This window comes from Hylobates moloch, unplaced genomic scaffold (genome assembly GCF_009828535.3).
Source record: "Hylobates moloch isolate HMO894 unplaced genomic scaffold, HMol_V3 SCAFFOLD_1, whole genome shotgun sequence".
NCBI lineage: Eukaryota > Metazoa > Chordata > Mammalia > Primates > Hylobatidae > Hylobates > Hylobates moloch.
The window spans coordinates 170725784-170735562 of record NW_026652276.1 but is presented as its reverse complement, the minus strand read 5'-3'; positions in this window follow the sequence as shown (position 1 = coordinate 170735562).

The following is a 9779-nucleotide window of genomic DNA, read 5'->3' as shown; positions in this document are numbered from 1 at the left end:
AGGAACACTTTTACACTGTTGGTGGGACTGTAAACTAGTTCAACCATTGTGGAAGTCAGTGTGGCGATTCCTCAGGGATCTAGAACTAGAAATACCATTTGACCCAGCCATCCCATTACTGGATAAGGAAGTCTTTAACCTCATTTTATAGGTGATAAAATAGAGATCTATGCAGAAGCTAAATGACTTGCCTGAGGATCCACATCAATTGCGAATGAGCACAAAAAGCCAGATTTTTGGACACCAGTTAGTATTCTTTCCATTACTTGACACACATTTGCCTCACCGTAGTACCGGTGTGGTTTTCTAGAAGAAACATGATTTTCCTGTTCAGTAATGAGTTGTATTCTCAGCTGTATAAATTAAAAATAAAACAAAACAATAAAACCTCCATGAAAACAAAAATAACCATAAACTTTTATTCTGTTTATCAACAAATATGAACACTTTCTATTTGCAAGGTTTTGTGCTAGGCTTAGATACCAAGATTGCCCTCAGTGGGCTTCTGTTTGTTAGACAAGAACATTCAACCATGAGAAAATGATATGAGGCTGCAAATATTTAACCATGTTATTTCCCTTTACTCTTCAGGTTCTTTGGATTTGAAGGAATTTCTGATGGCGCATGGATTGAGATTTAATATATCGTAGGGATTAAAAAAAGAGACTATGAAAATGTAACAATTAGATGGACAAAACACTGTTCCACATAACCTTGTTTTTCTATCATGGAAATATTTTGTAATGATATTTAATATATGTGATAAAATAATTTTCAACTAATATGCCTTTTATTTTTGCCTACATGTTTTATTTAAAACTTTTTATAGCTCTTAAAACTATTCATGTTATCACTGCAAAAGGGGAATAAAAGGCATTTTTATAAGCTTTTAAAAGCTACAATACTGAAACTCAAATGAAGCATATAGGAAACAACAAAGATATGTATACATTGTATTTTTCATCTGGTATATTCCTACCTTTTCCCACAGAGGATTATCAGTAATGATATGGGAAACCTTGACCAATTTCGTGAGGCAGGGCAGACCACAACTTGTGAAACAGAGTGTATAAGACCATAGCAATTTTGGGAACTCTCATCCTCCACTGCCTGCTTCTCTCTTACATCTGTGTAATGACACAATTGTCATTTTCACATTCCACAAATGTTCCCATTTGTGGAAACTTCCTTATGTGTCAAGTACTGTGTGGGTGCCTCACATATATGAAATACTGGATGTACTAAGTATTTTCATATATATAATTTCTCACTGCGTTCTCCTCAGCCACTTTGTGAGTTTGTCTGGGTAATTTTTGGTGCCCCATTTTACACGGAAGCGAATGGAAGTTCTGAGAATTTAAAGTACTTCTCCAAAGTCACAGAGCTCATAAAGCTCATAAGTGGAAAAGATATAACTGGTAGCCAAGTTACTAAGTTTTACGCTAGTTGTATCCATCACATCTTACTACTTGTTTGGAAAATGTTTGATTTTTAAAATCTCAAAAAGTTCATTTTGTTATTGTTGTGATTATACTATAATACAAAGAAGATTCACTGTGAAAGCTAATGTACTAAAATTCCAAAATCCTGGAATGTTGATGACTCTGTTAGCAATTACAGTACATATCTCTTGATTTGAGATGCAAGTTCTAGTTTAATGGAAGAATATGCCGTTGAATACAGAGTCTCAATTATCAGACTAAGATGTACCAACGGTCTTTGCCTGACTAAATATACTGTTATCTTAGAGCAACTTTAGATTATGAGAGAAAATTATATTATAAAAACTGTAGAAAATAGAGCTCAAACTGTAATAATCTATGATACTTTTTGAAAGCTTTTTTTCAATGAGAGAATAAAATACATTCTCTAATATTATGTATATTCATTTGTACATCTTGAGCCCATTATTTTTTGATATATATATATGCATTATCATTTTTACTTTGAATATTTAAAATATTATATACATTGGAATAGTTTCAGATGAAGAATATCTTTTAAAAAAGCACAAAGTGATGAAATAGAGAACTCTAGAATGCTTCTAATAAAAAGATGTAGATAAAGTTTCTTATATTTAGTGACCTTAGTGTTACTATTTTATAAAGTCTAGGTCAATTGCCCTGATTGTTTTATGAAATCTACTCTTTTATTTGAATTGGTACAAATTTACACAGTATTTTCCTTTCTGTGGTGCTAATTTCTATGAATTTCAGGAGGGTAGAACAAGGTTTCAGTGTACATTTTCGTAAGATTTCCAACTCACTGAAGAGATCCATTTTTTGTCTCTAGCTACAGTTTCTTTCCCACCAATACATAATGAACTCATCACATCACAATATAATGGATATTAAATGTGTTATATGTTCATCAAAAATCTGCATATGGTGATTTTCTATTTCTTGATGCTTGCTTTGGACCGAATATTGTATTAGTAGTTTTAAAACTGTATTGTGAGTGGAGAAAACTGCTAACATTTATCACAATTCCTCTGCATAAATGCTATAAAATTTTCACATATTCTCAATCATAATTTTCATCTTGTTTATGTATCAACGAATTTTTAAAAAATAATTTCGGCTTTTGAAGAAACATTTTCCAGGTTTCTGGAAAATATGGTGCTTGGTTGCTTCAAGTCCTTCCAGTCTACAGTTAGGACAGAGGTAGACAATTCGGAGATAGATGAGATTTTTTGATAGCCCTGGTTGCAAAGGCCCCAGAAAGGATTCTGAAAGGTCTTGTGTCATATGCCCAACTCCGAACTTACCTTTGTGGCTGGGGGATTGTACTATTGACTAGTCAGGTCTGGGTCCCATGCTCACCCCAAATAAATTCTGGGTGGAAGATAGCTTATTTCCAAAGAGGCAGAAAATATGTAATTTTGTATGCATATTAAACTAGAGAGATATACTAATAAGATGTTCTGCACTTAGTAATTGTCTAGTAGGATGAATTGACTCTGGAGTAGCTTTGTGAACGAAATTGTAATTTCATTTGCTTGTCTTTTAAAATTAAACAGTTTTATCTCTAAATGATTGTTTAAATGTAAATTACATAAGATTGATGAGTTCTCTGAAAGTGTCTTTACTCTCTGCTTTTTGTGGTAGCAGTCCCTATAACTGCTGTCTCTCCATGGCACTGAAAAACATTAAGAGTTTACCCTGGAGACCCTAGTCCTAGGCCAAGGAGAGAGGAAGGGGAGTAAGTGTCCCTGTAGAGCTTGAAGCTAGTGATTATGACTTATTAATCAAGTAAGAATGTGTATCTCGTGTTTAAAATGTGCCAGGCTCTTCTCCAAATGCGTTACACATGTTAATTCATTGAAGCCTTTCAACCCTATGCTATAAGTACTATTTTTATCCTCATTTTAAAAAGGGGGAAAATGAAGCACTAAGAAGTTGAGAAACTTGCCTAAGATCACATGTTTAGCAAGAGACAGAACCGAGACTTAAATACAGGCAGTTTGGCTTCAGAGTTCGTGCTTTTAACCAAGACTGATTTCCACAGCACAGTGGGTTATACCCTCTGAGAAGGTAGCATGTCTTGCAATACCCTTCATTGCCTGCATCACTGAGCAAAGTTGTTTCAAATTCTGGTCTTAGGAAGTCCATGTTTGAGGGACTCCATGAAAGTCTTGGTTTCATTTTCAAATATAGCTGAATTGTCTCAAAAATTATTTTAAAACAGAGAGACCTAAAATTGATATATCACAGTTTTACACATTGGAAACCATCAATGCATTAAGAAGTTCTGACAGGTTACTTTGACATTGCCCAGACCTTGGAATGAAATTTCTCCTGCCCTTCCCGTGCATATAATTGAACTTGTACATGGTGACATGAATTATTAAGTTTGTCACTTTGCATTGGTCTTTGAAAAAGTTTGGTATGTGTACACTTGAGTATGTTAATACATGTTCACAATATTCAATTAAATGTCAGGTAAGGCTCAAGCACGTTTACATCTGTTACATAGCTATTAGTAATTTGTAACCAGTTTCTTTTAATAAAAAATCAAGTAAGAGTTTCTGTAATACACATAAAACTTAGAAGTCAAAGGCCAGCTCATTCCACGCTGGGATACCCCCAGAGAAACCAATAAAATGGAAACATTAATTGCAAAATGTGTTATTTTCTGATGATGATATAGACAAGGAAGCTTATATCATGTTTCACATAGAAAATGGCTTAAAATCCTTTTGCTCTTCAAAATCTCTTTTAACTCCCAGGCATCATATGGGAGGTGTGTTAGGGGAGGAGATGGGATAGAGTATGTGGGAGAAGGGTATCTCGGCTCCCTGGGCTTCAGAATCTTTGCCTCCTGGATTTCTCCAGGGCATTGGAAATTCTGCTTTCTTATTATAGAGAACAATTTATCCCACCTACGAAATGTTCTTATCCAGCTCCGTGTTCAACAAACAAACAATCTTTTCATTACTAAGGCCAACTCTCCTTAGAAAGCTGTATGAGTTTATGAAAACAAAGACTTTTTCTGTTGCATAGTTTTTCTCTTAATTTGTATCCAGTATTCTTCTTATACCAAAAGTGTTTTTGATCATGATTATGCCTTAAACTTTTAATTATGATTATCTCTCTGAAAATGCATACTTTATAACACAACTTAAGTGTAAAACTAAAAACAAATCCCTTAAATTAATCCCATTAAAGTACTGCATGCATACTATGAGAACATCATGAAGTATCACAAAGGATACTTAAATTTTCTCTTGTGCAAGGAAGGCCCTATTTGTATCAGTTGTAAAAGACTGACATACAGACAACAGTTCTCTACTTGCCAAGGCACTAGAATCTTGCTGAATCAACACACACCAAGACGTGCAAAGTCAGACAGTAAACATTTGGTTAGGTAGCAATGAGAATATCAAATCCTTAGTTAATGCTGATTACATTTCTTTATGCCAACTAATATTCTAATACTTCATTATGAAGATACATCTATATTTACCAAAGAATAAAACAAAACAAATCTAAATTGCTTTCCTTCGTAAATATTTGGAGACACCTTGTTCAAATATACATAGCAATAAATAGCTAAATAAATAAATATTCTCAGAAATACCAATTAAGAAAATCAGTTGAGGTCAGACCAATAAAGTGTTTCTTAATATTTGTTTTTAATCTGTTTTTCATAATGATCATAGAAACACAAGTCTCAGATTGTTTTTAATAACAGATTACTCCAGTGAACACTGATTATGCTTTTTATAGTAAGGATGGATGCTTTTTAGGATCCAACTATAGAGCCCCAGGTTTTTTTGAAATTTATAACATTATAAACCCTGGAATAAACTACCTTATTATTATTATTATTATCATTATTAACCTAAGACGTAATAATGGAAACTTTTCTCCATGAGTCTTTCAAAATTCCCTTGTTTTAAAATTCTATTTATTTGTTTATTTCTATTCCCTTTCCTCTCTCGTTTGTTCCTTAACCCCAACTATGCATGTATGTGTGTATGTGTGTGTATGTATGTATGTGTGTATGTGTATGTGTATGTATGTGTGTATGTATGTATGTGCAAATACATGCATGCACACATAAAAACTTCAGACCTTTTGAATGGAAAATGAGTTTGTCAGTCCCAACCAGGACATTTTAAGAATATTTTTCAGTTCAAGATAGTGAGGTAAAAAGTATACAGCAAACTCACTTTAAGATAATTCCATAGAAATGTCTGGGGTTGAGAAATGCTTACAAGGATTTTAACCAACTTGCAAACAAATGAACTTGTTTTGTTACATCCCAATGTGCATATCAACTCTTACTCCCTTTTTCGTTTTCCCGGGCCTATGACTGCAATTGAAGGGGCCTCAGATTGATTATTAGAATAATAAAAATCAGAGACTAGAGAATTTATCCTGATCATCCTCTACTGTTCTGGAACTTATGTTTCATTTTTTTAAAATTTTACTTTTTAATTATTCCGGCATGTAATATATATATACATATATATACACACACACGTATATATGGGCTACATGTGATGTTTTGACACAGGCATATAATGTTTAACCATCAAATAAGGGTAGGTAATTGAGGTATTCATCACCTCAAGCCTCAAGCATTTATTATTTCTTCATGTTAGGAACATTCCGGTTCCACTCTTTTAGTTACTTTAAAATACAAAATAAATTGTTATCAGCTATAGCCACTGTATTGTGCAATTGAATGCTAGATTTTTTTCATTCTATCTAACTATATTTTTGTACCTATTAAGTATCCCCACTTTATCCCTTTCTCCCTGCCTTCCTTCCCAGCCCCAGGTAACCATCATTCTACTCTCCACCTCCTTGAGTTCAAATTTTATAAAAAAGCTCATCTCCTACATATGAGTGGGAAAATGCAAAATTTGTTTTTCTGTGCCTGGCTTATTTAACATAATATCTTCCAGTTCCATATCTGTAGTTGCAAATGACAGGATTTCATTCTTTTAATGGCTGAATAATATTCTATTGTATATAGATATAACATTTATTTGTCTACCATTCTGAAAAACACCTATTCCTGGAATTTTAAAATGTTATATGCATAAGTTACTCTTCCATTCTAATTTAGTCAATATTTTATGTACTTACTTATTTATGTTTTAAATAATTACTCTCCCCCATTTCTGTGCCAGGTAATATGAAGTCCTTTAGATAAATTAATAAAATATAATCCTAACCTCTGAGGAAGTTCAAGTCTGATGGGGATGCTCACAGTCTGAGTGTCTTTACAGCGACAACCAGTTCAATTACTGTTTGAAAGGACTTTAAAACCACATAATCTTAGTGGGCAGAAAAAAATCACAAGAATATATCTGCCTCTGTTTTCAGGGGGGAAAATTTTTCAGATAAAAAATAAAAACCCAAACAGCTTAACTCTGACTTGGATTAAAATCTGGGACATCCGTATAGGTCAAACCAGTCAGATAATCACGAATTCCTGATCGTTTTCCTTTTTGCTCCTTATTACACCCAAAGACAGTCCATAGGCTGATCAGAGACCTTTGTTATAGGTTTGTACTAAAATGCTTTTTCTGCATTGCACTTCAAAGTTGGGTCAGAGTGTTCAATAAATTGATTTTTCTGTCCATTTCTTATTCTAGAACTCTGCCATAACTGGACACATGTAGCTTTCATTCTGCAGTGGGAAAACCTGTAGCTTGAGTGAAAGCTGCAGGCTTTTGAAGTTTCATGAAATGGTTGTGTTGATTTGTTCTTTGTTCAGTGTAGAGGGTAGGATGCATCTCACTCATCTAATTTAGACACTTTAAAGTCAGATCCCATACTTTTTAAAATCATCTGGGTTGCTTTTTATTCTCCAAACCCAGGGGCCTTCCCTGAAATCAATGGGGTTGGCAGGAAACATTTGAAGAGGTGAGGTTAGCTTGTTTTTTGCAAGACATTTTTCTGAGACCTGGGCAGGAAAAATAAAAGCTGATTTTTCAGCTGATATCTTTACAAGTATAAAGACATTTTGAGACCTTCTGTAGAATGGTTGGGATTTATTAGAAGACATGTTAAATATGCTTTTAAAAATAATATAAATAACAGTACATATTTCAATACATTTTTCTTTCTGTTTTAACTGGCCTCTAAAATTAAAAACATAAATGATTTAAGGAATGATTTCTATGTTCTTTTCTTCTTATATAAGAGAGACCATTTTGGGGAAAATGACATACAGCTTTTCTTCGTCTTTCATTTTTAGAAAATGGGGGTGTGTTAGAAGCTCACACTGGTAAACTGAAAGCTCAGAACTGCTTGTTTAATGTTGTTATTCTAAAATAGTATCTGAGCCTGGTTGTAGTGAAAAGAAATATAGCTTCATAAAAGGTCAATATTTTGGGCATGGTCATACTGTGAATAAGATTCAAGTGCCCTCAATTGAGCCACTAGCTGCTGTACATATCATTCTTCCATGCCAGTGTAATAGTTTTCCAGCCAGTGATGTGTAAATATTTTTAGACACTGTACAATCAGGAAAATTCCACTGACTAAAGATAAAGATCTGTCTCTCGTTTGTTTACTAAAGAGCAAGATGATTCTCATTAATCATTTTAAAATTCTTCAAGGAAACAAGTGGTTATTTCATGCATGTTATTATTTCCTATTTATGTTGTCAAAACGAATCTCAGGTATATCTACAAAATTTATATAACTTAGGTAATTTTTAAAGCCTCTATTATATTTCATCATTGTCAGAACATTTACTGTGGAGTAATGGAGTCAAAGCTTTATGGTCCCTGATTTGCAAAGGCCCATTTCAGTTCCTAAATCTAGCCTTGCTTTTATAAACAAAATATGGCTCTTAAGTTTTTATAAATTTCAGTCCCCATGAAACCTGAAGCCACTTATGACTGGTGTAAACAAGTAGTTTTCAAAGTGTGGTCCTTGACAAGCAGCATCAGCATGACCTGGGAGCTTGGTGGAAATACAGGTTCTCAGGCACCACCTCTGAATTGCTGAATTGGTAATTTGTGCTTGGGGGTCAGGAGGGAACAGCAGTCTGAATTTTCACAGGACCTTCAGGTGATTCAGATGCAGCCTAGGATTCTGCCATAAAGACATGCATGTGAATGTTTATTGCAGCACTGTTCACAATAGCAAAGACATGGAATCAACCTAAATGCCCATCAGTGACGGATTGGATAAAGAAAATGTGGTGCATATCCATCATGGTATATTATGCAGCCATAAAAAAGAATGAGATCATGTCTTTTGTGGAAACAGGGATGGAGCTGGAAGCTAGCATCCTTGGCAAACTAACACAGTAACAGAAAACCAAATACTGTATGTTCTCACTTATAAGTGAGAACTAAATGATAAGAACTTATGAACACAAAGAAGAAAATAACAGACACTGGGGTCTACTTGGAGTAGGGGGTGGGAGGAAGGAGACTAGCAGAAAACATAACTATTGGATACTGAGCTTAATACCTGGGTGATGTAATGATATGTACAACAACTCCCCCCCCGCTGACGTGTTTATGTATGTGACAAATCTTTACACGTACCCCCAAACCTAAAATTAAAACAGATGCAGGCTAGGGGTAGAAAATGGTGGAAAAATAAAAATTGCTTGGATTTCTCAGTGCTTCTGCAAAACAACCTAGCTACATGAGACATGGAAATGTGTATAAAATAAGTAGGGAGTATTCGTGTTCATGTCCCTCAGAAGTATTTTACTTTTATTTTATTTTATTTTATTTTATTTTATTTTATTTTATTTTATTATAATTTAGGTTTTAGGGTACATGTGCACAACATGCAGGTTTGTTACATATGTATCCATGTGCCATGTTGATTTCCTGTACCCATTAACTTGATATTTAGCATTAGGTATATCTCCTAATGCTGTCCCTCCCCCCTCCCCCCACCCCACAACAGTCCCCGGAGTGTGATGTTCCCCTTCCTGTGTCCATGAGTTCTCATTGTTCAATTCCCACCTATGAGTGAGAACATGTGGTGTTTGGATTTTTGTCCTTGTGATACTTTACTGAGAATGATGTTTTCCAGTTTCATCCATGTCCCTACAAAGGACACGAACTCATCATTTTTTATGGCTGCATAGTATTCCATGGTGTATATGTGCCACATTTTCTTAATCCAGTCTATCGTTGTTGGACATTTGGGTTGGTTCCAAGTCTTTGCTATTGTGAATAGTGCCGCAATAAACATACGTGTGCATGTGTCTTTATAGCAGCATGATTTATAGTCCTTTGGGTATATACCCAGTAATGGGATGGCTGGGTCAAATGGTATTTCTAGTTC